The sequence below is a fragment of the Camelus ferus genome, chromosome 9 (assembly GCF_009834535.1).
Source record: "Camelus ferus isolate YT-003-E chromosome 9, BCGSAC_Cfer_1.0, whole genome shotgun sequence".
Lineage (NCBI taxonomy): Eukaryota > Metazoa > Chordata > Mammalia > Artiodactyla > Camelidae > Camelus > Camelus ferus.
The window spans coordinates 73950437-73975279 of record NC_045704.1 but is presented as its reverse complement, the minus strand read 5'-3'; the positions used below and the strand labels follow the sequence as shown (position 1 = coordinate 73975279).

At 34.8% G+C, this 24843-nt stretch overlaps 1 long non-coding RNA gene across 45 annotated transcripts in view; it reads right to left on the bottom strand.

The window, feature by feature from the left end:
- The window catches only part of LOC106730695, a 427796-nt gene that overhangs the window by 235684 nt on the left and 167269 nt on the right, over positions 1-24843 (bottom strand). For 41 of the 45 annotated variants that reach the window (XR_004322743.1, XR_004322741.1, XR_004322724.1 and 38 more), the window contains 2 exons: positions 17600-17890; positions 247-469 (listed from right to left, as the gene is read on the bottom strand). This is a non-coding gene — a long non-coding RNA (uncharacterized LOC106730695). The remainder of the gene's footprint in view (positions 1-246; positions 470-17599; positions 17891-24843) is intronic. The other 4 variants (XR_004322710.1, XR_004322733.1, XR_004322722.1 and 1 more) reach the window with 2 other exon arrangements.

Below are 24843 nucleotides of genomic sequence, written 5' to 3'. Positions count from 1 at the left end.
TAACACCTATGCATGAAGAAAATTCTTTTCTGAGGAATCACACAGAAATCATCAGTAAAGCGTTCCACATTATGAGATTATATTTTTGTTTTCTTAATACTTAAAGGGCTTCAGGTAAAAGTAGTAAAAATATTTCAATAATCCCCACACTTAAATTTAGGGCATACTATATTTCAAATTAGGTTGCATATCAATACCCTCTATAGAAACATTACATCAAAAGGATATGTTAGCTTTGTAACTTACATTTTTATCATCTGTCAAAGTATCCATGTGCATTTCTTCATTCTCAAGTTTCTTTCTCTTTATATCACATCTTCCAAAATCCTTTTGCTTCTCCAAAATTCTGCTCAAATTTCATTTCATTTCCTTGTGAAACTTTCTGTACTTTCACCAACTTACTCTCAAGAGGGATTGACCAGATTTTCTTCACTGTGTTCATTGTGCTTGCATTATTTTTTTATAGCACCTATAACAAGAGTAAATGCTTACAAACACCATTTACTAACCTGGAATCTGTATGAGTTGGTGATCTCCTAGAGAATAGGTGTCCTTTCTTATTCTGTCTTACCAACAATTTGCACAGTACCAAGAACTTTTGTTTTCATGCTCAATAATTATTTTTTGAATGAGTGAATATATGAATAACTTTTTTTCAGAAATTAATAATTAGCTTTTGTGTTAGTACTCAACAATTATTTTTTTGAATGAATGAACATATGAATAACTTTTGTCAGAAATTAATGAAGGAATATCGAAAGTGCTCCCTATTGCTTGATTTCCAGAGTTCAGGTTTGAGTGTTATTCAGAAGAAGCAAAGTCTTGATACTATGGGAGTATACAAGTGCTGTTTTATGTCCTCTTTTTTGTTATCTTGATCTGAAAAGTCCTAAATTTTCTTTAGTGTCTTCTCAGAAAACTCACTTAAACAAAATTTAATTACATACCAACTGAATAACGACCATGACTCCTGATTTCTACTGGAGGAACTAAAGGAATTAAGTAAATATACTGTCTTCCATAGAATTTAAACTGTTTCAGTAGGCTCTTAGCAAAAATTAAGAATGATGGTTCTTCCTGAAGCAGACTCCACCCATGTCAACTTCACCTCCTCCCAAATTTTAACCAAAAATGTTGTTAGGAAAATGACTTTGGGCCAATTAGAAAATTTCAAATGGTAAGCTCTTGTTTCATGTTTACAAACCCTTGAAATAATTGTCAACATTTATGCTTCAAAATTTCACTGATTTCAAGCTTCAGACATCTTGCGTCTAACTTTCCCATTAGCTAGAAGGTCTGCTGTATCTGAACATGACTAGCCAAGGATGTTGTATAGACTTGTCTTTATGAGGCATCATACATATGGTAAGTCAGCTTTTTAGCAACTTGGGAAGCTTATTAGCAGCTAGGGAAGAAAAGCTAGGTTTTCCATAGGGTTGAGCTCTACAGTGGTGCAGTCAGTTGTAGCTGGTAGGGTTTTGTTACTCTGGAACTGTCCGCACACTTAATTCTTCAAATGAGAAAAGTCTCTTCCTAAGTCTGTAATATAAACATTAGATGTCTGGGAAATTGTATTTCTACTTTAAAGGTACAACTTATCATCAAAATCATATTCGTTGTAAATGTTTTCTTCACAATTTACTTGTCATAAATGTCTATTGTGCTGACAAACTGCAGGGAACAGTGCATGTGTATTCTCACGTACCTATGAATTTGTAAAGAGATGCAGTGACAATAAAGGTAAAAAATATTACGACTTGCAAACCTCCAGATGGTGAAATTTGTTTTGTTGTAATTCCACATTCCAAGGTCTGAACTAAATCCAAACTTCAGAAAGAGGAATACATTATCATTTTATCACACTGTGAGCACCTAACTGACTTGGAATTAGCCTACCATCCAAAGATTTATAGAAAACTGTTGCTTTTGTGTGTGTGAAACTGTTGGGAAAGTGAGTTGGGAAAGATAAGTCAGTATGAGATGGATTTTTTTTTTAGATAGGACACCTTTAAAGAGACGGGAAAAAATTTTGGAAATAGAACAGTTTGAATATACACTGCCTTATACAGTTGTGAGAGGTGAGGTAAGGACAAACACAGTACATACTCATACCCCATTTCAAAATCTAATATTTCTTAAAATTGCCATATTATCTCAGGATGTTCAGCCTTTGCCATTATATGAAAGTAGCCATTATGTCAATCATAACATTATAGATTATGATCAGAGCAACCTGTATTTCAGGAGCATTCATTTTTTTCGTGCATGCATCAGTTCATCCAGCATATATTTATTGTTGCTTATTTTCTGCAAGTCACTGTGATAGGGATTTCTCCTTTCCTTTAAAGTCTTCCATTGGGGTTAATATTTTTAGAATCTCTTTTCTCCATTTTTTTACATTTTAGTTGATGGCTACAAATGGTCCATGACAAAGAATAACAAATAAAACATTGTACATACCAAGTATCATCAATCAGCCTTTCAGTTGCTTACTGTTTATTCAAGAATAATACTTGTATGAAATTTTGTTTATCTTAAAGAGGCCTAAGAAAATTATTTTATTCATATCCTCATTAATACACTCAGTTATCAAAATAATGCCTGCCATTTTGATATTTTAGATTTCAGATTTTTAATCCTAAATAAAATTGGGTGAACCATATGGCAAATGTAACACCTCTCACACACATGAATTCTAAATTTTGCTCACATTTAAACATCTTTTCTATCTGATATTGGCATAAAGACAGACAAACAATCGATAAAACAAAATGGAGAGACCAGAAATAGATTCACATCTATGAGTTCATTTGTTATTTATTTACAAAAGTTGAAAGCAGTCCTATGGGGAAATTGAAGTACTTGGGGAAAACAAATCAAAATAGAAACCTGAATAACTCAGTATCCACATGGGGAAAAAAAAAAAAAAACAAAATGAACCTTTATTTACTAAATGAACAAATGCCTTAGGGTATGTTGCTTCTGTATCAAATGGTAACATGAACCACAATATGGTACAAATGGTCCTGATCAAATTCTCTAAAGAATTAGGAACGTTTCAGTTTTATTAGAAAATCAAATTTTCACATATTAACAACAATATCCACTCTATTTATTGTGTACCTCTCGAGTGTCAGGGACCATGTGAGACATTTTGCATTAAGTATCTTATTTTTTTTTATAATATTCCATAAGATAGTGTTAGATTAAGAAATTAGGACTCCTAGTAGCTAAATAACTTGCTCATAGTCACACAAGTAAACGACTGAACATGGATTTAATCTTGGTCGCTCTAAAGCAAATCTCAGGACTTTTTTTCACTAAGTAAAATCTACTATATGTAATGTACTTAAATATACCATGTAACACATTAAGTGATATGACATCACAAGTTTTATTAGTTCAAACTTACATCTAAGTTAGCATAAAAGTCATGGGATTAGCTAGGTACCAGCTCTAAAGATACTGTTCCCTATTTATGCCAGACTAAGTCAACACATTTACTAATATCTGAGAAACAAAAACAGTTTCTCAATAGCAGAGATTTCTCCCCCCCCCAATAATAGAGAAATATTAAACTTACTGGAACAGAAAATATTCCTTCATTTCATGAAAAGTTAAAATAATTCTACAATAAACATGGCTCAGTTTACTCAATTAAGTTAAAAAACTTGAGTCAGTTTTTACTTAATCAGTTCACTATAGTCATTTTAGGGCGTATTCTGTTTGGGGGGAAGATAACAAACACTTCTGGGAAAAAATGGCTACGTCAGTAATGAAATAATTAAATAACATCATAGGAAGAAAAATGGTCAGCTTGGGCTCCCAGAGTCCCCAGAACTAAATAATTGATCTATGAGTTACATACTTAAAGGAAGAGCAGCAGAAAGTAAGCTGAAATAGCAGTCACTGAGTTTGCATGAATCAGAGAAGAGAGGTGTGAGAGGGCACCAGCTGCTGGAAGCTTAGAGACCATAAACACAGAGAAGCAAACATCAAGTTTTGAAAAAGTATCCAAGTTATTTTGTGCTCTAAACCAAAGAAAAACTCAAAATTACAGTCCTGTCTATCACAGATTCTCAACCCTGGCACTGCTAACATTTAGGTCTGGATAGTTTGTCAGGGAGGGCCACCCTGTACATGGTGGGAAGGTACCAGCACCCCTGACCCCTGATCTCCACGCATTAGACGCCGATGGCTCCCTCCTCCACACTGGGACAACTAAAACTGTCTGCAAACGTTGCTGGTGTGCCGCAGGCGGGGGGAAACCATTCCCAATTTAGAACCACTGATCTGATTCGTTGGCTTGCCTTTCTAAAATTCAAATCGTTTGGAACTAAATCTCATACACCTGTTACTAACACTTAAATTTCTCTCTCTCTACCTCTAGTGAGAAGTTGAGTTTTCTTTGCCTGCTGATACTAATGTTGCTGGACGTGAGCATATGTATATGCTAATATTTTATGTTTATCAGATAATGAAACTAACCGATTAACATTACACCCAGCATCGTCAACTCTAGAGCCACATTGTCCATCCTCTCTGCTAACTTAAAATGAATCATTCTCTTACGATCTTTTTTTTATTGAAATGATGATAGAAAATATTTTTTCTTAAAATGAATATTAACATGTTAACCCTACTCCTGAAATTAAAGATGAGACATGCAGCTGAATATATAATAAAATTACTGTCATCCGAGTAAATTTTGCCCTGTGGTACTAAAATTAAAGACTGTAGTCCTGGAGACTGGGTGATGCATTAAAGGAGGGGGTGCCTCTTGCAGTTTATTCCTTAGAGTGGTCAGTCAATACATATTTAACGAGCATCTACTCTGTGTAATGCATTGTTTCTGAGGAAACAAAGAAGGACTGGCTAGCCAAAATCCTTCACGGAGTTTATGTCCTAGTTGCGGGAGCAAAAAATCAGTTAATAAACAAGTACAGAACAATACAATGCTAAGTTGGTAAGTATTTTGTAGGAAATAAAGCAGGGCGAGGACTAGAGAACTTTACGAGGGATGATCAAGGAAATCCTCTCTCCACAGATGACGCTATAAACAGAACTCTGAATAAAATAAAGGGATGAGCTTCATGGAGAATTGAGAGAAGAGAATTCTAAGCAAAGAAGAAATAAAATACAAAATCTGAAGTCAGAATCAACTTGGCTTATTGAAAAATCATCATAAAACTAGTGTGGTGACATGAAGGAAGTAAACTAGAAACTTATAGTAGGAGGATGTAGGTGGGGAGCTCATGCAGAGCGTGAAGGTGAAGTTAAAATTTGGCTTTCACGCTGAGTGGATAAGAAGACACAGCAAGATCTGAACAGAGGGGTACGTGATCTGATCTACATTTATAAACGATCAGTCTGGCTGCTTTAGAAAAGTGTCTGTAGAAGGAAGAGAAATGAAACAATGAGAATTACTAGGAAGACATTGCAGTTGCATAGGCTCGGGGAAATGGGGCCCGTCTGGATAGAGGAACTAGGGCTGGTGAGAAATAAACAGATTCATAAAATATTTTGAAGATGGAACCCACAGAGCTCGCTGAAGAACTGAATACACATGCTCTTAAAAGTATTCAAGAACAACCTAAAGGATTTGGGCTTGAATGACAATGTGAAAATTAGTGTCATTTTCTAAAATGGGAATAGCTGGAGAAGGAGCAGATGTGGGTGTGGGTGCAAGAGGGAGATCAATGTCTTTTCAGACACGTCAAGTTTGAGATGACTTCTAAATATGAAACTAGTACCCGTTTTATCTATAGAGCTAATCAGATATGTTTTTTTATCTTCAATTACCTTTTAGTTACTATTTTTATACCTTTTTTCTTGTAATATTAGGGTTATTACATCAGCTTTCTTACTTACCCCCAATTTATTTATTTCTTATCTTCTAACTGTGCCATTGAAAACATATGTCTTTACTGGTGATTTTTTTAACTAAAGCATTATCTATCTAAGCCTGGGCAGCTCAAAAAATAAAGCTTATGAAAAAAGCAAGGCATGAGTAAATTAAATTTCAGCGGTCTGCTTTTCTCAGGCAACTGGTGAACACTGACAAATATTATTTAAAAACACATAGGTTTAATGTTAAAGTTGAACTTTCAAACTTTAAAAATTATTTAATTATAACAGAGGTTATATGTACAACTTGTGGGATCTCTTCTTGGAAGTATATATTTTGACATGCTAAGAATTCAAGATTGTTCCCTGAATGTTTTAAAAAGCAGTAATTCTAACTTTGAGGATATTTGGGTATGTCAGTTCATTGAAAAAGAAAAAAGATCTGTAAAAAATGGCTTCATAGTAAAAGTACCAGCTATAAATTTTAATATTATTAACTGGTATTCCATATTAGTAACTTTTGCTCCTTTAATTGAAAATTGAACCAAAATCAAAAAGCAGATTTATATTTATAAAGTTTGTCTTGAAGTATTTTACAACAGATGGATGTAAAACTCTTTTTGGAGGTCATCCTTTTTAAGATGATGCTTGAGTTGCAAATATCATCTCAGCAAAGAAAGGCAGTATTTTTTTTTAATTATCCATTGATATCATAGGAATAATTATCTGTTTCTCAGAATAATTATCTGAGCAGATGCTGAAGACATGCCAAGTAAAATAATTGAGAGAAGGGAAAAATCAGAATAATGATGTACTCCTGGTTCTACTGGATATAGTGAGAAGTCTGTATTTATAGAAGCTAGTCCATCAGTGGGAAGTCTGAAGGTAGTTTTATGATCCATAAGACTTAGGGAGAGGGGGATGGGAAGAGTACAGAGATTGCAAAAGGAATAGAAAGACATTGCCCTTTGGGTCAATCCCTGTCTTCTACATTGCTCTGGCTTCTTATTAAAGGAACATTACATTAGTTTGAATACACTTATTTCCAGGCCAGTTATTGTCCCATGGAATTCACTTTCATGATCTTGAAATCAAGAAAATAAAAATATAAATGAAACAAAGTTCTTAATAAGTCAGATAAGTGAATTTTATTGCCTGTAAGCAAGAAAGCGAAATTCTATTATTTCATTATGCTAAAAGAAACATTAGTGACTCCTGGGGTTTAGTAAAAGGACATAGCTTGTTTTACCTCTAGGTCATTTGATAATTTTAAATGACCTGCAGAGACTAAAAGTGTTTTATGCTGTTTTCTATCTCTGTGACAGCAGGATTGGGGAAAGATGATTAAGAACAGCCTTAATGTATGAAAACAACCATAAATTAATATAAAAGAGCAATTTATATTCATATATCAAGAAAGAGCTGACAAAAATATTCTGATTTTTGATATTTAAATGTTGTGATTATAACATTTAAAATTATCGAAATTAACTAAATTCACTACCTCCTTAGGTACTTTGTAAATTTTGAATTTGGCCTTTAATATTGGATTCTGAAAACAGTAAACAGCTAAACTGTGGTCAAATAAAACTTGTAAAACTAGATTATTTACTAAATCTTATGTTAAAACACATGAAATGGATGATGAATTTATCAAAAAGTACAATAATAAAGAAAGCCTTTATAAAAACAGGTCCAAAAAATTCAGTACTCTTTATTTTTCTATAATTGAATTTAAATTCTAACTCTAGCCCTTACTTATCCTAGAAGTTGATGTGAACGAAAAATACCGCAAACCATTTCAGTAAACAAAGAATGCTGAAACCATCAAGTCATCAGCGGCTCCCGCCACCCCCTAGTGAAGACAAGCCTGCAGCCCAGCCTCTGCAGCCACTCACAATGGTGCCCTGAGGGGACTCAGAATAAGAAAGGACAAGATACTGGCCCTACATAGCTAAGTGCTTGTCAAAAGAATGAATTCAATGAGCCCAAATGCTTGCTTCCTCCCATACATAGAAAAGCACTAAATTCTTTAACTTGAGATGCCTGGTTTTCTTTAGATAACAAGTAACCTTTCATTGTTCCAACTACCCGGTCTTTGTTGTAAAGCTCCTCCCCTACCTCTTTGGAGCAGTCCCTCAGAGCGATCTGAGAGTCTGTCATCCAGGCTCGAGTCCTCCCGCCAAATAACACATAACTTTCAACATTAGGCTGTGCATTTATTTCAGTCAACGTTGAAATGTAACATAATTCTGGTCAGGGCAAATTCTGTGAATCTAATTTTTATATACAGAACATTTTTCGTCAAGTTTCAGGATGCTCTTTGGATTTGAGCTAAGCTCTGGAGGGTTAAAAAGCATCTAGGGAGCTCTGGTGCTGATGGGGTGGGGGGGGGGTGGCAAGGCTTCTAATCCTTAATCATCACTATCTATTATTTTTTAACTATATACCATTCTTGGTAGCCCCAGGTGTCGGCTTCTCCCTCCTTGAGTCCACTAAGACACTCATATCCAGCATCTTTTCTCTGGTTTGTCCTGTCTTTGCATGTGTGACTTCTTCACTTAGACAGTGACACTATTCAGTCAGGCCACCTCTTCTTCGGGCATAATTTAGTCCCTGCAGGCTGGACAAGAGAAACTCACATACCCTTTCCCTCGTCTCCAGAGCATTTAGATTCAGCAACTTAAGAACGAGGAGAAGTTTTTCAGATGTCCCGACAAGAATGTCAAGGCTCCTGGAAACTTCCTCATATCCAGTAACTTCCTACTTACCCAACCAACTCAGGTGGAGTGTGAGAGCCTGACAGTAAGTTTGTTTGTTTGTTTGTTTTGGGTTGTAATGCAAATGCCTGGCATTAAGCTTTTGATTTCAAAGATATCCATCTTAAATAAACAAATTGCCAGCTGGGATGACACACCTACCAGCTAAACAACTAGGTAGGAAAAAAGGCCCCCGCTTCCCTTTACTCTCCCACCCACGAAGTTCCCCTTTTAGAAATCCCTGGGCAACCTAGATAACCTCACCCTCATCCCGCTCTAATGTTTAAATTCCCAATGAAGAGTGAACCCACGAAACATTAGGTCCCCATCCATGACCCAATAAAGGCAAAACCCAAGGTACATGCTTTCTCTCTCTACTTGCAACCTCATGGTGTGGCTGCAGGCATGCTGTGTACTCTTCAGTACTTGTGAGTAATAAATCTTGGTTTTTCAAGTTCCCTGATGGTTGTTGCAGAGGTAAATCTTGCAATCGTAATAAAACTCACAAGAGCCAGTCTTACTACAACATTGGCTCCATTCAGGGAATTGTGTATGAGCGCTTGGCACAAGTGGTAGGGGCCAGGTGAGTGCCCAGGCATCCCAGCCCGTAGCATCACTATCAATCAGCTGAGACCAACCAACCGGAAACACCAGGCCTCACTAACTGGTCAGGAGCCCCAGAGACCGCGTCGTGCTCCTTCTTGTCTATGTCCTCCCATCTCCAGACAAGTTAAATTGCATTTACTCTGTGACTCTCCATAGTTTCCAAAATCCCCATAAAAATCCCTTGTCACCAGCAAGAGATGGAGCCGTTCTTTCTCCAAACTTTCTCATGCTGAAGTACCTTGCCGATAATGGTTGAACTCGGATTTTAGTCTCAGGATAAATTTCTACCTTTCTGAATGACAGTTCTAGCAGCTTCAGCAAACCCAGTAGGCTGTCGCAGTAGCTTAAAACAACATTTCACTATATATCATGATTTTGTCAGGTAGGAATTCAAACAGAATTTGGTTCACAATTTTTCTACTCAATGTGCCAGGGACTGGCTGAAGTTGCTCATTATCTCTACCTTTTGGGTGGGCTTATGTGGAGAGTTCAGAAAGAATTCACCCAAATGCCAAACACTTCGGTAGGGACAGCTGGAAAGCTGGACTCAGGTGAGCCTCTCCTTCTTCAGGTAGACTCAGGGCCAATCCACATGGTTTTCCCCCTTGGGAAGATGGTGTTCTTACATGGAGGCTATCTTTGTGTCCAATGTGGATTCTTTTTTGACCCGGGAGTTATTTTGAAGGGCTTAATTTCCAAATATTTGGGGACTTTAAAATTATATTCTGTTAAATTTGTTATGTCATTTAATTTGGGTTTATTTCTTCTGTGCTCAAGATATTATCTGTAGGATTTTAACATTTTGGAATTTATAAAGGTTTTCTTTATTGTCCAGAATATGGTATATTCATAGTTAAAAGCTGATTAAATATAATCTATATATAGCTAAAAAGATGCATTCTAAAATTGTTTGGTGCAATGTTCTATATGTACTAATTAATTATGCAGTTAATTCTGTGTTACTTATACCAAACTGGGTTAAAATCAGCAACTATATTTGCTTATTTTTTTCCTTTTAGTTCACTTTTTGCATTATAAATATTGGATTACATATACTGAATACAGGGGAATACAAAATAAACATTATTATGTATTACTCTTAGGTTGACATTTTTTTCACTATGAAACTTTCTTCTATCTCTCAACATACTTCTTTCCTTAATGTCTTCTTTGTCTGATATTAATATTGCCATATCAAATACCTGTTAAGAACATAGCAATTTAATTCTTACCTCTGTAACTTCTGGCATCAGTCAAGAGAAGCCTTTCTTTAAATAACTGTGTGATATGAAACAGTTATGATTACTATTTAAACATATTTCTATTAGCTTGAGGGAGTCCTACATTAGGTTTAGTAATATCTATTGAATTATCTTCCTGAATGCTAAAGGAAAATACATTATATGATTATATTTAAATTTAGTAGTGATCACACTAATGCAAATCATTGACTCTCTAAAGTGGCTGCCTATTTTGTTTAAGAAGTGAAAGTTCGAGCATTCTATTGGAACAAGTAAAAATTACTGAATTTAAAAAAAAGTGTTTTCTGCTTCGTAAAGCAGCCATTTGAATGTGAGGCAAAACTTTATATACTACTCAGTATTCGATTTTACTTACTTGTTTCTGTTTCTGCTTGAGTTACACCTGGTTAGAGAACAGTTAAGTTCAGAAAAAAAGGAATAAGAAGATAAGGTTAAGTGAAAGGAATCCACTATTTCTTTGCATGTGGTATTCCTGGAGGTAAAATCAGCAGTCTGAAACTACTGGGCAGATTTAAGGTTTGGTTCACCAAACATTGTTTCGGCCCAGATATACGTATGACTCACACAAATCCTAATTTCTTATGTGTTTAAATATCACTGACTTGAAGGAACTTATAAATCCTGTTAAAAGAATTTATAGTCATTTTGAACAATCATATTTTTTGATAAGAAAACAAACACTAAAATTTAAATTACTCTCAAGTATGGATTCATGATTTTCATTTCTCCTTTGAAACTACTTCTTAAAATCTGAAATGTGAGAATTACTGGAACAAATGATCCATTCTATAAATGCTTTCCTGACACAGCCCAATATTTTAAAATGCAACAATTTTGCAGCCACTACCATCACCACCAGATCTCCATGGATGCTTTTTAACCCTCCAGTGTTTAGCTGAGAAGTAAGTAGCAAAAAAATTAGGTCATTTTTGTAATTTGGAATCATGAAAATATATTACCCCCCAGAAAATGGCAAAACCTGAAAAAAAAGTTATTTTACATGTGAACTTTGTCCTCTAACGGAAGAATCTCATCATCAGGGTCATGAACTGCCACGTTGCACAATTCCAGTGGGGAATATTTATATTGCATTTTGTGTTAATTCCCTGAAGTTGTGTAAAATAGAGGCCCTTCTTAGATTTACTGGGGATATGCCTTTTAACAGGATAATTCTCTTTCAACTTTCAGTGTAACACCATGTGCCTGTCATCTATTCATTCTACATACATTTTGTCACAGGCATATTTAATCATCTATTTCATTATTTATACCCATGAATCATGAGACTATATTTATGTGTAAATATCCACATTGGCATAATTCTTTAAGTTTTTGTGAAGTATGGCTTACCACTTATTTGCACTTTACATAAAAACAAGCATATTTAATGAAAGCTATTTGGTCATGATGCTTAAAAATACTAAAAAGACAAGTTAAATGTTTTGTTTATTTGAATATTAAAATCTATGTAAACACATATTATGATTTGTAAAAAATAGCAAATAGAAAAACTGAAATTATGTAAAATGTATAATGTCATCAGCAACAATAATAACTAAAATCTGCGTCTGTTTACATGTCAGGTCATGTGCTAACATTGATACATGCACTATCTCCTTACATCATCATAACAAATGGATAAAATCAATAAACTCAAAAATCTCATTTTTACATGAGGAAACTGAGGCACAAAAGGTTTTACAAAGGTCATATAGCTAGTAATCAATACATTTGGTATTTGCACTTGGAGAGTCAATCTCCAGAACCCGTGTTCTTATTCACTTTGTTGATTAACCAATATAAGTAGGAAATAGTGGAAGCTCAGGAGAGAGAAGGAATACAGGATATAAGGCTAGTAGGCCAACTCATGGGCAAAATAAAGGGACATTATGCCTAGGGAAGAAAAAATGAACTCCTAAATTTGTAATCCAAGAGAGAAAGTCTTGAGAAAAACTTTAAACTTCAGGATATAATTAGTCTAATTTGTTTCACCAGGATTGAGAGTAAAAGATGGTAGCAGTATACGATTATAAGCTGAATTCATAATGTAGCCTAGGTTTTGTAAGCTTGATAGGAACTGTTTAGAAGATTATCATCAACAATTTACAGCCAATTAAACAATAGAAGTAAAATATGATTATTTAATTTTATGTAAGCAGAATTTTAGTTCAGTTTTAAGCTGTAAACCTGATTCACTCTCACTCATTCCATGCATGAAAGAGACAGGGAAATAAAAATTATTAATCAACTGCATTTTCAAAAATATCCGTATTTCAGGAGTCACTGAGCAAATCCATACTGTAGAAGCTGATTTAGAAGGTACAAAAAGTAGGTTTGCATCTGCAATCTAAGCCCTAAATGGCTCTGAGGAGGAGCAAGCCTGTGACTGGGGAAGGGACAGGCATACTCTTGAAGGGAGTTTCCTTACTCTGAGAAACAGGCAAATTGGCTCAGAAACCGATAACCAAGTCCCCTTCTGCCTTTGCTGAACTTCTTGGCAATTCTTAAATCCCTCTCCCAGTTGTCCCCAAAAACCCAAAAAAGATGCACATGTTCTTTCTTAGTGAATTAATATAAAACATTCTCAGATGAATGCACTGGATTTGCAGCATATTCAAGCAAAGGAACGCTCACTATCCCCTTCTTCAAATGCAACTCAAAGTCTGTGCAATTCTTCAGGCATTCAATCAAATGTATTAGCATTCTGTAGGTAAAGAAATACCCTCTCTCTAGCCTGACCTCTATTTTCAATCAATTTCAAAGCTGTAAATGACTGAGGCTTGAAATAAATGATTAAATATGCCTGTGACAAAATGTATGTGGAATGAATAGATGACAGGCACATGGTGTTGCACTGAAAGCTGAAAGAGAATTATCCAGTTAAGAGGCATATCCCCAGTAAAGAGGTAATAATCTAAGAAGGGCCTCTATTTTACACAACTTCAGGGAGCAACACAAAATGCAATATAAATATTTTCCACTGGAATTGTGCAACGTGGCAGTTCATGACCCTGATGATGAGATTCTTCCGTTAGAGGACAAAGTTCACATGTAAAATAATTTTTTTTTCAGGTTTTGCCATTTTCTGGGGGGTAATATATTTTCATGATTCCAAATTACAAAAATGACCTAATTTTCCCACTACTTACTTTTCAGTGTTAATGATCTCCATTTTCCTCCCTGCCATCTCCATCTTGCCATCTACTCTGCCTAAACAGGTGCTATAAAACTTTCTAATGCCAACTCATCTCAATTCCTCCATAAAACTCCCTGCTAATTCTATACAATGTTAATTTCATTTGATCCTTGTGAACCTCAGAGTTGAGTTTTCACCATGGGACTATTTTGTCACAAGTAATAAATAGATTACCACTCAATATTGATGGTACCTAGAGATTATCATACATCTAGTATGTATTACTCTTGGACTAAGTTATTGGTACATGGATGCTCACTGAATTTCAGCCTGTACTTTTCCCCAACTGTGTCCTTGTGTTGGAGTTAATTATTAAAAGTCAGTTTTCCTACCCCGCATGCCAGATTACAGGTGAGATTAGAGCCCAAAGCTGAACAATAATTAACTTTGCTGAAGCTTCGTGGCTTTGCACAGGTGGTGTGATTTTCCATAATGGTAAGCAGTTCTTGGTAACCTTCCAAATAAAATGCACTCTTCTCTTGATTTATATAGCAGTTACCTACCTGGAAGAATTAGCAAATCTTAACAGCATTCCAAAAATAATTTTTTCACACATAAAAGTGATATGCATCTTTGGCTCAAATAATTAAAATGGATTTTTATTTACATGATACCTAGTCAGAAATCTAAGAGCCACAACAGAGTTTTCATTACATAACACTTACTATGCATTGAAGGATATCGAAATATCCTAGTCCCTATCCAATAAATGGCAATAGTGCCCCTCCTCCACAGTTTCTGTGACAAAGAATAACACTCCATTCAAACTTCAATATTTCTCTATAAACCCCCACTGAGAACCACATCTGTTAGACTGGAAAGAAGGCAAGAGCCAGATGATAGAGAGCTTGTAATATATGTAAAGGACTTGAGGTTTATCTTTAGGATAATAAGAAACTACTGAAAAAATTTAAGCCAGAGAGCAGTAGCATTTATATTTTAGAAAATATAATTGATCTGCTAAGTACAGAATGAATTAGAGGGTGTTTTCATAGCAAACTGAAGACCTTAAGTCGTCTAGGTGACAGACAATGGTAACTTTGACCAGAATGACTTGAAATAAGCTATTTAGAAATTAGATTATTAAAGATTGGTTCTCAGGGGTATGAAAGGAAAGATATAAAGGATAAATGGCAAATATAGAAAAAACTAGAGAAGAATCTAGAGTTGTCTTATATATCTTATTTTCCTCTCTTAATTGAAGCTATGTTATCTCTGAAGATATTTCTATTTTTAAAGATTTTTTCTTGATTTTCTAATTTTCCTTGAAGTTAGCTAAGTCACTAGAAAAAAAGAGATTTCATATACAAGAATTATCTACACACACATTATTAATAAATTTACCACTTAAAAATTCAAAGTTCTCTTTCATTAATATTTGGGTAGATTTAATTTTTTTCCATAGATTCCATATTAATGGACATTAGCAAGGTCATTACTTTGTATCTCCAAGTACTTGACTCTGGATTTTCTCAGAGCCAACCAAATTATAATACTTAACACATTTAACCTTTTTTAATCAAGTATTCATTTTTTCCTTCTCAGATTCATGCTTCACTTTTACACATATATGATATAAAAATTCAGTTTAGAAGAGGTTAGTAATATAAGTGTTTAGATAGGGTAGAGTTCTTATACCAATATATTTCAAACTTTAGTGTACACTGGAATTACCTGGATTGCTTCTTAAGAACTTACATTTCTGGGCCCCACATTCAGAAATTTTTGTATCATATAGTGAAATTATTTATAGGATGAAAGAATTCCACTTAAGCTAGATATTAATGGACATAAATAAATCTTAACTCTAGAAGCAACTTGGCCAATACTAGTGAATGATAAATCTGTCCAAGGCTATTCCCTTCTAAACATTCACCTGTACAGTACATGACCCCTATCTGCCTATCACAAACCCCAGATGAACAAAGTAACCAGAAGAATTCTTATAGGTCACGTTTCCAAAGATCTCAATGATGGGTGATCTTTGGGACACATGGGACCCACCACCATGTCACTCTGGCATTAGCTGACTAGACCATGCATGTGCAGAATCAGAATTTCTGATTCAGTAAGTCTGGAGGAGAGCTCAGGAATATGATTGATTTCTTTATTTGTTCTTTATTTATTAATGAGCAATTTGGTTAATGTAGGTACTATTAAGATAACGCTCTGAGAAACAGTGCTATAGCCAAGGAATATTTTACCATGCTCTACTCTGTCTCTGGTATGTAGAAAAGAATACAGTTAGTTGTTTCCAAGCCTATAAATATACTAATTCTCTTTATTGTGGAGTAGTCCATATTTTTCCAGGAGCAAAAGTCCATAAAATTGGGTGAAAAAGTTCCCTACGTGCTAAAAACTACATAAAATAGCGCAAATATCTCAGTAAAGTACATGATGATAATGTTTCCTGGGGTTGGATTGGTAGGGTTGGTGGCGGTAAGCTATGGGATGCAAACATCTAACTCAGTGATTATCTGCCTTGGCCATGTATAAAAATCACCTGAGTAATTATAAAACATCCCTATACTCAAGTCACACTCCAGACTATTTAAAAATAAGAATATCTGGAGGTGAGGCCAAGGTATTTTAAAAAATCTTCCAGGTAATTTCAGTGTGTAGCCAAGTTTGAGGACCACTCACTGAATGGAGTGGTCAGTGATTATCCAAAACAGAGTTGCAGTCCAGCTGAGAGGTAAAAGAAGCACGCTTTTCATGTATCCTATTGTGATGGTTAATGTTATGTGTTATCTTGGAGGGAATAAAGGATGCCCAGGTAATTGGTAAAACATTTGTAGGTGTGTCTGTGAGATTTTTCTGGAAGAGATTACCATTTGAATCAATAGACTAAGTAAAGAAGATCAACCCTACCAATGCAGGCAGGCATCATCCAATTAGCTGAGGGGCAAAATAGATTCAAACACAGAGAAAGGGTGAATTTGCTTTCCCTGCCTGCGCTGAGCTGTCCATCTTCTGCTCTCAGACACTGGTACTCCTGGTCTCAGGCCTTTGGATTTGGACTGAATTACATCACCGGCTTTCCTGTTTCTTCAGGTTGCAGACGGTAAATTATGAGGCATCTCGGCCTCCACAATCACATAAGCCAACTCTTATAATTAATTAATTAATACCCTATTGCTCTGTTTCTATGGAGAACCCCAACTAATATGCCCATGAATTTTACATGTGGCCTTCTGAACCAAACGCTAGTGGCCTGGACATCATTTCTATGTCACCTTTCTGATAGCAGTAACCACCTAACATAAATTAATTTTCAGAGTAAAAAACCCATTTTGAAGAACCAGCTTTATGACACTTATAAATGATAAACTTCCTTTCAATATTTATCATTGAATCAAGTTAATCACAATCTTCAATGCATACAAGTCTTTCCATTTCTCCCTGAACCATTATAATCCTCTTAAATTTTTCAATTTTATGGTTCAAGCTGGAAAAGAAAAATTTGCATTTCACTTTTGGCCTTATATAGCCCACCATCTCACAACTAAATGAAAGCAAAAATAGTGTAAGTGGGACCATTTGGAACTAACATAAACACATGGAGTTTTTAATTTTGAAACAGCAATTTAAACTACTTTTAAAAAGAGGTCTTTTTACTGGAGAAATGTATTTGTATTTTTAATTAGACATTTTTTTCCTGATTTTTAATGCCATTTTAAATAGCAAAAGCTCATTGTTTCTGGAACTGAGATCACAGAAAAGAACAGGTACAGAAATATTGCCTGTTTTTTTAAAAAAAGAACAATGCCCTTATAATCCCTTATAATTAGTAGTAAGATTTCCGAAATGAGCTAATACTGACAGAAGATATACCTGTGACTTCTCACGGCTATGTCTTAGTAGTAGGGCTGTCATTGCAAATTATCACAAACTGGGTGGCTTAAAATAACGAAAATTGATTCACTCACGGTTTTGGAATCCGGAAGTCTGAAATCAAGATGTTGGAAGGGTTGGTTCTTTCTGGAGTCTGAGAGAGAATCCATTTCACACTTCTCTCCTAACTTCTGGCAGCTGTGGAAATCCTTGGCATTTTTTGGTTTGTGGATGCAACACACCAAGTTTTACATCCGTCTTTATTCACATGGCAGCCGCTGTGTTTCTGCATGTCTTATCCTTTTCTGCTCTTATAAGGACACCTGATGTTGAAATAGGGCCCACCATAATACAGAATGATCTCATCTTGGGATCCTTAATTACACCTGAAAATACAGTCACTTTCTGAGGTTCCAAGTAGACAAAGATTTTGGGGAGAACTGTTCAACCCTCCAGAGTAATGATATTTTATCTGTTATTCTTTTTCATATGTATGCATTTCACATATAAATAATTAATTAAATCCATCACAGCAAATTATTTCTTCTCCCCAAAATACTGTACTTAAAAAGAGATAGAAACAAATATTATACCCAACTTTAAACAACCTGGGTTATAGTTCCATATTGGTCATGTTCTAACTGTGTGGTTTGGGAAGTTATAAATGAAACTTAATTTGTCATCTGCAAAAAGAGGATGATAACACCTGCCCCATCTCTTGTATAGAATTGTTGGAATCAAATGAAGTGTGAAAATGATATGAATTAGAAGAGTGCAGCCTACAGACATCTTTAATATTTTTTTCTTAAAACGTATAAAATGAAGGTTAACTTTCCAACTTTTGATTTATTCACCATACTCAGAATGCAACTATTTCAATATAATTTTCTTTGAAATGGGGCAAAAACAAATATGTGTGGAAAGCAATGTGATATACATATTTTCAAATGTTTTAAAATGTCTGTTCCATTTCTACATTGAAAGCAACTTTTTAGGGGGTCATTTCATTAAAACTTTCCAGAGATTTCAACATGACTTTATAGATAAAAAATTTCAATAACTTTTCATATAAATTTTGTAATTACAATATTAAACACTATTGACAGAAATAGATTTGAGGACACACAATTGACTCTTGGTATGCATTCGGTTCAACTGCTGGATGCAGATAGGTGTGGCCATATCTGAAAAGTACTTTAGTTACTAGTTTTGAGAATTTGGGGGATTAATCAGTATGATTTATACAGAGAATGGAGAATGTTAGTTAATGAAGCTACTAGGTTAACTGGAAGTTAGCTAAGGGAGAATTTTTTTACTCAATAATTTCTGGTCCAGGAAATATTTTTTTTCTCTTCCCAAACTTCTGAATTCTTTAACAATTTATCATGCTACCAAATATCATTTTTTGCATTTGTTTTGCTCTTTGTGAGCTACTTTTACATTGTCTACTAGATTAAATGCCTCTTAGGAGAGGAATGGTGTCTTGTTCATCTTTATATTTTTTTCAGCTTCTTGAGACATAGTCCTTATGAGACAGGAAGGGGGCAGGGCACAGCCATTCAAGGAATGATACAGCAATTAACATCAAAATGGTCAAAGATTCAACCCCCAGTAGGCCTTGAGGCTCAAGATGGTGAGAGATTTGACTTCTAGCACATCTTAAGCTTCATTATATGCTAATTGTAATATATTAACATGGTAAATAACATGCCCACAGGCACCATGGCAGTCCTAAGGGTAGCCATGAAAGGTCAAAGAGTGGGAAATGGCCAACTTCCTGGGAATCCCAGCCCCTTCCCCAGGATAGTTATACTGGTCCTTCCACTTACTAGAACATGAAGCCACTGAGCCCATAAAAACTGGCAACACAGTGCCTTGCCTCGCTGGAGACAGCCCACACTGTCTGGAGTGTGTACCTACTTTTACTCTAATCTGAGCACTCAACCCCCACACCTCGTGGCCTCTCTCTTGCCTTTTGGTATATCTCTCTAAATAAATCTATCTTTACTCAACTGTGGTTGCTCCTGAATTCTTTCCTGCGTGAAGCCAAGGACCCACACTTGGCATGGCACATCCCAGGGGCTCAACCAAAGCCTGGGACACGGACCTCCTCACGCCCCACATCCGTTTTTCCTGCATCACTTATACACACTGAGGTTTGTTGAATGAATGAATGCTGCTTTAAATGAAACAGGAATAGTTTCTTATTAAATAAAACCATATCTATGCTTTGTACTTTTCTGTACCTGGAGCTCCCTTTGGAGAAATTAGGAAATAATTTTGATAAAAATAACTATGTGTAATATATAGCCTAATTTGTTTTTTTTTCCCACCAGGAAAATGTGAGGAAATAAAATTCTATCTATATTTTAGAAAACGTAATTCTCGTATTTTTTTTAAAATTACAAATTTATTGTATTTAAATATCACATGTGTCTTAATTCTCTAGAAATTTGATAAATTTCTACTTAATCTAATAAATTAGATTCTATTAAAAAATCTGTATTTATTTCCAAAGAAGATTTGCATTTTTGTTTTTAAATATATATAAATTCATGGAGAGAGGTCCTTATTGTTAATTAATTTCAGTGTAAACACAAAGCAATTGTCATGCTAAAATAACATTCAGGGTCATTATTAAGAACAATGAATCATGGATTTAAATCATGATGGTTGCTCCCAAGCCAAGGAAATAGGAAAATTATAGAAGACTTTGATCTGCCTTCTGAGAGAACTGCTAAAGCTGGGTTTAAATGATCTAACCCCTCTGTTGTAGCTGTCTTATTGACTGCCATATAGTAAGGGTGTTCAATAGATGTTTCTCAGTTGATTGATTGATTGATTTCAACCTTGGGTGGCTTGGATGAAGGCAAGTTGAATTTAAAACTCTCTTCTTGTCTGAATCAAAACCGACAGTATGGGGCATTACAGAAATGCTAGCTGTTTGTTTAAAATTTCTCAAACCTGAAAATATCAGTAAAATTAGAACTATACCATGTGCAAGAAGAGAAAGGAGTGCTTGCGAGCCTAGTACTGTCAATTTATTTCCACTTCAGTGGAAAACAAGGATGCAGCTACACTCAAAGGGTGATGTCATCTTGGTTCAGTTTTTGCATGCCTTTTTCAGAGATAAGCAGTGAGTATTGCTAACAACACAACACCAAATACTAGAAATACTATCTGAGTGTGTGTATAGATGGATGGTAGAGATATAAATACAGATATTTATATATGAATTCTGTATTTCTTAAAAGTATCAGTAGAGCCCACAAAAATATAGATGTACTTTACAAGGGTGGCAGAGAATAATGACATAAATCACTGAATAACAATTTATTTTCTAGTCATTCCATTTTCTATTCTTTATTTCTTCTAAAAGGTTCTGTAATGCTCACATCAGAAACCAGAGATTTCCTTGGTTGTTAACAGTGTGTTCTTCCTTACTCTATGACAATGAATAACCACATACCACACTTCAGAAAACATATATAATATGATATGCCCATCATATATAATGGTGGCCATTGACAATTAAAAAAAATTTTTACTACAAATAACGTACCCCTGTATATATTCCTACATCTATATTACTCCTCACACACCATTTTAGATTGTTTAAAGTTTCTATCATACTGTTCTTACCACTGTGTGCCAGGACTTAATCTAATTTTTTGTTCACCTTTACAAACCTATCACTGAACATACCGCCAAGTAGTTAATAGGCATTCCTTGGCGTGTGGCTGCATCACTTCAATCTCTGCTTCAATATGCACATTTCCTTTTCCTGTGTATGTGTCTAATGGCCCTCTGCTTCTCTCTTATAAAGACACCCGGAATGCCATTCAGGGCTTATCCAGATAATAGAGGATTATCTTCTCCTTGCAGATCCTAATTTATTTACATCTGCAAAGACACATTTGCTAAATAAGCTAATATCCACAGGTTCCAGGGATCTCACTGGCATGTCATGCTCATTTTTTTTTTGAGCTGCCTTTTATCTAATTTTGGTAATGGGGTAATACTACCTTCACAAAATGAGCTGGGAAAATTTTCCTTCTCTTCTGTTTTCTAAAAAATATTGTGTTGAATTGGTGTTAATTCTCCTTTAAATATTTGTTCAAATTATCCAGTGAAATTATCTGAGAGATTTCTGGAAGTTTTAAAAATTATTAATATAATTTCAGATTAGATTCTTTTTTTTTTTTGAGCAATTAATTTAGTCTGTGTCAAATTTATGTGTAAGAGTTTTTCTGTAGTATTTTCTGTAGTATTTTCCTTATTTTATTTCCTTACGATCTTTCAGATACCTTCCAGGTCTATAATGATATCCAATTTCATTCTGGTATTAGAAATTTGTATCTTTGTGTATATGTGTGTATGCGGTCTGGCTAGAGGTCTGCAAACTTTGTTGATCTTTTTGAAAAATAAATCTTTCTTCCATTAATTTTTTTATTGTTTTATGTTTTAAATATCTTTGATTTTTAAAAAGCTTATCTTTGTTATTTCCTTTCCTCTGCCTGTTATAGGTTTCCTTTATTCTTTTTCTAGATGACTGAGGTGGGAGCTTAGATAGTAGATTTAATATGTTTTCCTTTTTTCTAATGTATGTATTTAGTACCATAATTTCCCCTCTTACTAGTGCTTTAGCTGTTTACCACAAATTTTTAATACTGTATTCCATTTTTCACTTACTTCAGTGTATAGTGTTATTTCCCTTGAGATGTGCTCTGTGACCCATAGGTCATTTAGAAATGTGTTACTTTGCTTCCAAGTGTCAGGTGATTTTCTTGTTATTGTGCCATTAATGATTTCTGATGTTATTCCAATGATTTCTAATGCTGTAATGATTTATAATATGGCCTGTGAATACATTATGCATGATTTCAATTATGCTGTTTGTCAAGGATATTTTTATGACCCAAGATATAGTTTACTTTGGCAGATATTCCATGGGCATTTGAAAAGAAGGTATATTCTGCTGTTGTTGGGTGGAGGGTTCTATAAATATCAGTTGAATCTGTTGGTTAATGATGTTATTGAAATCTTCTATGTTATTTCTTATTTAATGGCCACTAGCTTCTGGCAGGGATGAAAATCCGGGATCTCTACTTGATCATCTCTGATACCACTCTGGCAGAGAGGAGGGAAGCGCCTTGTTAAAACTTGGTTAAGAGTGACGGTCTAGCTAACTTACTTGGCTTTTGCTCTATTTTGCTGCAATAGAGCACTTACATTTTAAAAGCTTTCTGTCTCACGGGGCTTCTCCTTTCTTCATCCTCTGGCTAGACAGACCAAGCTTTTACTCAGGCTTGTTTGTTTGTTTTTTGTTTGCACCTATTGGTGTTTTGGGATTGCCATCTTCCTTAACACACTATCTAGGATATGTGACACAGAAAGAAAACCCAGGCAACTCACCGTCATGTCATCCTTTATGTCCTGAGATTCTCAATCAGTCTCCCTTCTTCTCTACACTTTCCAGAGTCCTTTTATGTCTGTCTTATATATAACTGCCATAGTTTTTATTTCTTAGACTTAGCTAGAATACTCTCTTTGGCAAATGAACTAGCAGATCTGATACATGCCAGTTTAAAGATAAAGCTTTTAGAGCAATCAAATGATTTTACCACCACACTTTTCTTTTTACCATGAGAAGGCAATGTCCAAATAAGAGCTATGCTTTCCTGAATTCAGACAGACGGCAACACAGAGCAAGGCTGCAGCCAATCTGTCACTGTCAATGTACTGTGAATGAAAAGGAAACCTTTTTCTTGTTGTAAGCCAGTGGGAGTTTGGGATTGTTTGTTGTTACAGTACAATCTAGCAAAATCTACTAATTATACCCATGTTAAATAGGCATGACTACATTTTTTTCACATTATCTAAAACTCTCTTTATAATAACTCATTCCAGAATTTTGTTGGCATTTTATGCAAAGCTTAAAATATAGACAACCTGAAAAAAAAATTTATACATTGTGGCAAAAACAAGACATTCACTTTCCAGTTTCTAGATTTTTTTGATACCAATCCCATTTTTCAGTATTTCTCAAACACTGACAACAATACTTCTAAATACAATTTATCTCATACAAAAAGGAAAAAGGAGAAAGTGTAAGATAGAATGGCACTATGTTTGGTGATTTTACACCTAAAGATAGAATTAATTTATACTAACAAATTTAAGATTTTGTAGGTGAGTATATACTGACTTTATATTTTCAGAGTCTGATAAAGGAAATGGCTCCCATGGACCTTCAAAATAAAAATAATAAAAATAACTTTTAAGTAAACTTTTCATGTGATATATCTATGTTGTTGCATTGTAAATGAATGTTCTTTATAAGTATAAATACGAAAATAATCTTTGTTATTTCATTTTTAAACAAAAATGTCCACTCCTAAAAAAAAATGAAATAAATATAAATTACACAGAAAGTAAACTTTTAATGGGAATAATAATGTTATAGGACATGGATAAAATTTTGAGACTGCAAATTGTTGACATGACCAAATCAGAGTCATTTTTGCAATCCAACAGATCAACATTTTTATCTTATTTTTAGTTTGACACTTTCTATAAACATTGACTCCCAAAGTTATATAAACAGAAGTAGAATCTGAGTTCCCAAAGATTATCACATAAAATATGTGTGTTTTCAAGAAATACTAGAATTCAAGACCTTGTACATTGAATGTACATTACATCACTTTCTTTGTCTTCAAGTCAATAGAAGCTGTATCTGGCAAGGTCTCCATTCTTGATATAAAGTATAAGAAAAAAAATATTGGTCATAATTGATACAGAAAGGAGCTCACAGAATAAGGATTCTCTCTGACAGAGCCAGCACACAAATAACAGACAACAGACCCGACCTAGTTGCTCTACGATGTCAGCAGGCTCATCGATTTCACACTGAAGGGATGTGTTATTTTTTTTCGTAGCATACTTCAAAATTCTATGGCCAGTTTTAAAGATTTTAGAGTAGATAATAATTTCTTTATAGAGGTATCACTTTAAAACTCATTTTCTGTCCCAAGTCAAATGTGACCATTTTGACCCAGATCAGTCTGAACATTTTAAACCACAGGGGTTTAGCACCCATTCTGCCAAGGAGCAGTGTTAGGAAAATTAATAAATAAAATGCAACGAAACTCAGACAAAACAGAGGAAAAGTATCTCCTCTGGACTCTGCCTTTCATAACCTGGGCCCTGATAGGAAAAGAGAAAGTATCCATAACAAATGAAAGATTTGGGAAAATCATGAGCTAAAGCTGAATAAGAGAAAAATTCCTCCCCCTTCTTAGAGCACTTTGCAATATTGCCTTTTTTTCCATACGGG